The following is a 6,481-nucleotide window of genomic DNA, read 5'->3' as shown; positions in this document are numbered from 1 at the left end:
AATGCCACCTCTCTCCGCCCTCGAGGATGAGCCGCGGCTGGGGGGAGGGCAGAGGAAGAAGAGGTGGAGCCGGGGGCGGGGCCGGAGCCAGGGGCAGGGCTTCAGAATTGCCACCTGGCTTCTTGGGGTTCCCTCCTTTGTGCTCCAAACTTCTTTCTCTGGCTTCTGACCTGGCCCTCCCCTCCGACCACCCCTTGAGGAGACCGGAGACACAGAGGGCCGTCTCTCTGCACCTGTTAGGCAGTCACCCTTGCCTCCTGCCTCACTCCCTTACATACACTCACCCAATGATGTACCCACGGCTAGTTGATTACACTTCTGAGACGAGTCTTAGCGACCACCTCTTTCTCCACTCTGTCCTCAGCATTACAGACCCTGTTTAGACCCATGACTTTTTGCTTGTTTTAATACCTCTGCAGTAGCCTCCTGTTTGGACTCTCTCCTTCCACTCTTACCTCTGTCTAACCATCTCCCAGACTGCAGCCAGAGGGATCTATCTAATATGTATATATGTGACATCTGCTTCAAACCTTTCAGTCTCAGCAGTACCTACAACCCCTTAGCATGATGTACAAGGTCCTCTGGGCCCGCCCAATGGCTCACACTTGTAATCCCAGCACTTCGGGAGGCCGAGGCGGGAGGATTCCTTGAACACAGAAGTTCGAGACCAGCCTGCAACATAGCGATATCCCATCTCTGCAAAAATATAAAACATTAGCTGGGTGTGGTGGTGCAGGCCTATAGTCCCAGCTACTCTGGAGGCTGAGGCTGGGGGATCACTGGAGCCCAGGAGTCAGAAGTTGCAGTGAGCTATGATCATGCCACTGAACTCATCTGGGCAAAAGAGCGAGACTCCATCTCTTAAAAAAAAAAAAAAAAGTTCTCTGCAATCCTCTTTTTTAAATTGATGAATAATAGTTGTACATATTTTCAGGGTTCATGTGATATTTTGATATATTCATATAATGCACAATGATCAAATCAGGGTAATTGGGTAGCCGTCACCTCAAACATTTATTTTTTTCTTTATGCTGGGAGTATTTGAATTCTTCTCTTCTAGCTATTTTGAAATATACAACAAATTACAAGCACTCCCCGGGTTATGGATGACCTGATTTATGGCGTTCTGTATTAATGAAGGGAATTCAGGAACCAGTTTCTTCCATGCACATAAATAAACCCGCATGGCATTAGCAGTTCTTTGGGGCAGCGTCTTTACACTAGTGGCTAATCTCATAGATAGATGGAGAAGCAGCTGATAGAAACACAAGAACACAAAGAATCAGATGATCCAGAATCAAGAAAGTTCACGACAAAAGAATGAGCTGAAGCCTTTCCTCTCACTGAAGCAGGATTTGCTAAGCTTGAGGATCAAGATTCTAACACTGAGCATTTTACAGAGGTTTACCATGCAGATAGTGAGAACATCAGCTGCTACAAGGCCATTTATGATGAAAAAAGAAAAAGGCTGTGCAAACAACCCTAGATACCTGTTTCAAGAAACTGATTTCAGTGGCAAACTCCCCTCCTCGAGCAACAGAATCCAATCCTGCTTCTCCAGCACCCACTCCTTCCTCTCCAGCACCGTCTCCATCATCACCTTCCATTAATGTCAGCTGCCTTCTTGCCTCAAAAATGCCCCTGCCAAGTGAGCAAGACATTAATGCAACATTAGGGGAGTGTTGATCTTTAATACTCTTTTTTGAAATTTCTACTATCTCCTATGTAAACTTTTTGTAGGGCTTTTTATGTTTTGTTTGAATTATAAGAAAGAGCACAATAGTTTCTGTAACTTATTATTATAGTACAGGGGTATTATTATTATTACAGTATTACACTGTATTACTATTACCACATATGAACCATTATAGCATTATTATTATTATTACTGTATATGTGCTGTTCATCGGGGCTCTGAGTTACATACAAATCCAACCTAAAGACATTCTTAGGAACATATCTCATCCATAACCCAGGGACCACCCATATTGTTAACTATAGTCCCCTACTGAACACCAGATCTTTACATGGTAGCTCTCAAATCTTAATTGTTTCTTCTATCTAACTGTATTTTTGTACCCATTAATCAACCTCTCTTTATTCTCCCTTTGCCTCTACCCTTCCCAGCCTCTGGTAACCACCAATCTACTCTCCATCTTCATGAGATCCACTTTTGTTGCTCCCACATATGAGTGAGAATATTTGATGTTTGTCTTTCTGTGCCTGGCTTATTTCACTTAACATAATGACCTCCAGTTTCATCCATGTTGCTGCAAATGAGATTTCATTCTCTTTTTATGGTTGAATAATATTCCATTGTGTGGGGCCCCCAGGGTGGGGGGCATATGTATACACATATCACATTTTCTTTATCCAGTTATCTGTTGATGGGCACCTAGGTTGATTCCATATCTTAGCAATTGTCAATAGTACTGTAATAAACATGGGAGTACAGATATTTCTTAAATATATTGATTTCCTTTCTTTTGGATATATACCCAGTAGTGGGATGGCTGGATCATATGATATATCTATTTTTATTTTTATTTTTTTGGAGCCTTCATACTGCTATCCATTGTGGCCATACTAATTTCCATTCCCATGAATGATGTATGAATGTTTCTCTTTCTTTGCATCCTTGCCAGCATCTGTTAATTTTTATCTTTTTGACAAAAAGTCATTTTGACAGGGGTGAGATGATACCTCATTGCATTTCTCAGGTGACTAATGGTGTTGAGCATATTTTCATATACCTGGTGGCCATTTGAATGTCTTCTTTTGAGAAATGTACATTCAGATCTTTTGCCCATTTTAAATCAGATTATTTGTTTTGGTTTTGTTTTTTTCTACTGTGTTGAGTTCCTTATATATTCTGGTTGTTAATCCCTTATCAGATGGATAGTTTGAAAATATTTCCTCCCATTCTGTAGGTTCTCTGTTAAATTTGTTGATTGTTTCCTTTGCTGTGCAGAAGCTTTTAAGCTTGATATAATCCATTTGTCTACTTTTGCTTTTGTTTTTAACTTTTTTTTTTTTTTTTTGAGACAGAGTCTCACTCTGTTGCCCGGGTGAGTGCCGTGGTATCAGCCTAGCTCACAGCAACCTCAAACTCCTGGGCTCAAGAGATACTCCTGCCTCAGCCTCCCAAGTAGCTGGGACTATAGGTGCACACCACCACACCCCGCTAATTTTTTTCTATATTTAGTAGAGACGGGGGTCTCACTCTTGCTCAGGCTGGTCTCGAACTCCTGACCTCAAGCTATCCTCCCACCTCTGCCTCTCAAGAGTGCTAGGATTACAGGCCTGAGCCACCATGCCTGGCCTACTTTTGCTTTTGCTTTTGTTGTCTGTGCTTTTCAGGTCTTACCCCAAAAAATCTTTGCCCAGATGTCCTGAAGCATTTCTCCAGTGTTTTTTATTTGTTTGTTTTCTCTCCATTTCCACAGGTATCAACTCAATGTTTTCTTCTAGTACGTTCATAGTTTCAGGTCTTAGATTTAAGTCTTTGATCCATTTTTATTTTGTTTTTGTATATGGTAAGAGACAGGGATCTAGTTTCATACTTCTGCCTATGGTTATCTGGTTTTCCCAGCACCATTTATTAAAGAGACTATCCTCTCCCCAGTGTATGTTCTTGGCACTTATTTTGAAAATGAAGTGGCTGTAAATACTTGAATTTATTTCTGGGTTCTCTATTCTGTTCCATTGGCCTATGTGTCTTTTTTGTGTCAGTATCATGCTCTTTTGGTTACTATGGTTTTGTGGTATATTTTGAAATCAGGTAGTTGGATGCCTCCAGCTTTGTTCCCTTTGCTCAGGATCTCCACAATCCTCTTCTGATGTGCCCAGTACTCTAGCCCAATAAACTTGGCCATCCATGGAAGACAGCAGGGCCTGGAACAACTCAACCAGCACTGGTTGCCCTAAATACTCCCCCCTTGAAAGGAGGCCACATTGTCAGTAACTTCCATAGGCCCTGTGAAGTATCATTAAAGAAAGATTTTCAAAATTAAATTTTAATGATGTTCAGAAAGGAATAGTAAGGTGCAGTGGCCATGGATCCCCTGTACACAAGAAAAAGGCCCAAGGAATTCTCCCCAATTGCCCCACCCCAGCAATGGGCTGCCAGTAGATCTCCCTTAGACTTGGGCCTCTGATACCTTTGCTCACAGATTCCCTCAGTTTATAATGCCCTTCTCTGTCTTTGGAATACCTATCTATCTTTCAAGGCCCAGTGGTAATGCCTCTTCCTCCACCAACCTTCCAGGATCTTCCATGAGAAGTATTAACTCCTGCTCCATCACCATAGAATGTTGCTTATTCTGCCTTGCAATTCTTCTTGACTTAGGTAATCACTACTCATGTATATGTCTTCCTTTCTCTCCTACCTAGACTATGAATCCCTCAGAGCCAGCACACAGCTGCCAGCACAACACCTGATCCAAAAGAGATATTAATACAATTTGATGAAATGAAATCCTTTGTCTCCACTGCATCCGAAGCCCTAAGTAGGCCCCAAAAGGATCCTAGGCAAGGTCTCATACAACAACCATCTTCCCTATACCAGAACACCTCCATCCTGACCTGGCCGTGTGTCACTTTTGCAAATACAAACTGGTTAGGCAGCAGGGCATTGCAAAAGGAGCAAGACTTGTACTTCCCTTGCAGGTCAGACTGGTTTGTGGCATAATATGTGGTTGTGGAAAATGTAACTGGTACAGTTCACATGAAAATCCAGTGTAGAAAAACTGTATGGTGCCATAGAAAGTAGCTGAGTTTCCAGATGCAGACATATCTCCTGGCTTTAGGAGGCTTTTGACTCCTATTGGCTTCAGGCTGCCCTTGGGCTCCACATCCCTTCAGCCCTTGTAAATTGTCTGTGTTATAAGGTATTCTTTTGTGAAAGTTGGCATCTTGCTTTGTGGTGTTCTTGCATCATTAAAGATGCGTTTCCTTTCTCTCCAATTATATCACAAGCTCTGGCAGGGTTTTCTCATTCCTAAAATGGGGACAAGAATCTTTGGCCTACCCAGTTTCCCAGGCTCTTAGGAGGTTCTCATGTGGCAAGGTATATGGTATATGTAATAATGCAAACTATAAGGTATTCTTCAAATATAAGGTCTATTTTATTATTGCATTTTTAAAAATCTTGACATTCTACTATTTAGGTATGTGTGTTTGAGATTCCATACAGGGGTGGGGAACCTGCAGCCCCAAGGCCACACGTGGCCCCTCGACTGGATCCAAACTTCACAGAACAAATGCCTTTATTAAAAGAATTTATCCTATAAAATTTGGATTCAGTCAAAAGGCTGCACAAAAGGATCCAGAAGGCCACATGTGGCCCCATGGCTACAGGTTCCCCACCCCTGCATGGTTTCCCAAATTTACCTGAAGACAAGAATTACCTGGAGCCCTTATTAAAAACATATTCCAGACCCTACCCCAGACCTACAGAATACAAATTTCCAGGAGAAAGACAGATCAACAGCACAATTAGGAATGAGACCAGGTGATCTTATCCTCAGGGAAGTCTGGGAAACACTTCTCTTACCAGTTATTCACATATCAGAATGGATTAGTTTAGGATTCTTTCTGGAAAAGGCCTTTCAGATAAGGGGAAATCAAAACTATGGAGCAGAACTTGGAAGGAAGTTCTAGCAAGGCAGAAAAACTTCAGTCACGCCCTTTTGTGCCCTTCCTTTTGCTCTCCCTTTGCTGCGACAGTGGGTCCAGTTGTCATCTGTGGCCTATGTATCACGCTTTGTAAACCTATATCTTGCTCTTGCTCTATAATCCTATCTTTCCCTCCTCAGTAAACCTCATTTTCGTGCTTGCTTTAAAAAAAAAAAAAAGAAAAGAAAAACTTTAGTCACAATTGTGCCTGTGGCTAGTATAAGCAAAAACCTTCCTCTCAAATGTCTTTGTCCTTGCCCCAAGCTCTTAAAACCTGGCTTGAGGGGCTATGTGACTTATAGTTAATCTCATGTACCAGCTGAAGCCAAAGTGTTAAACAGGGGCCTTTACTGCCTCAACTAATTGGTGATGTTCCAGAACTTTCTTAGTGCCACAGTGCTTAGACCAACCAATGCTCCCATTAGATCCCTCTCTCCAGAGTTCTTCCAGGTCCCTGAGGCAGACCTCTTTCATAGCAGCTAAATACTGTGGGGTCATTGTTTTCCTGTTTGTTTCTTAGGTGGTGAGGGCTGGACTTGGTCTTAACCACCTTCAGTCTCCTGGTCCTTGCATTGTGCCAGATATATTGTGGTGCTTATTCTGAGCTGACCTGTGAAACTGTCTGTTTACAGTCTGCTTCACCTAGTTGACTGGAAACTTATTGAGGGCAACCATGGTTCAACTATGCATCCTAATGTCATAGCCATGCCATGCACAGCAGTCAGGAAGTATTTGTTGAAGAGTGAAAGGTCTCCCTTTTGATAAAGCCTATGTTAGCTACTTGAGGAAAGATGCAGAGTCTGCT

Source organism: Eulemur rufifrons, chromosome 30, assembly GCF_041146395.1.
Source record: "Eulemur rufifrons isolate Redbay chromosome 30, OSU_ERuf_1, whole genome shotgun sequence".
Lineage (NCBI taxonomy): Eukaryota > Metazoa > Chordata > Mammalia > Primates > Lemuridae > Eulemur > Eulemur rufifrons.
The sequence above is the reverse complement of the archived record's forward strand: the minus strand, read 5'-3'. Positions refer to the sequence as shown.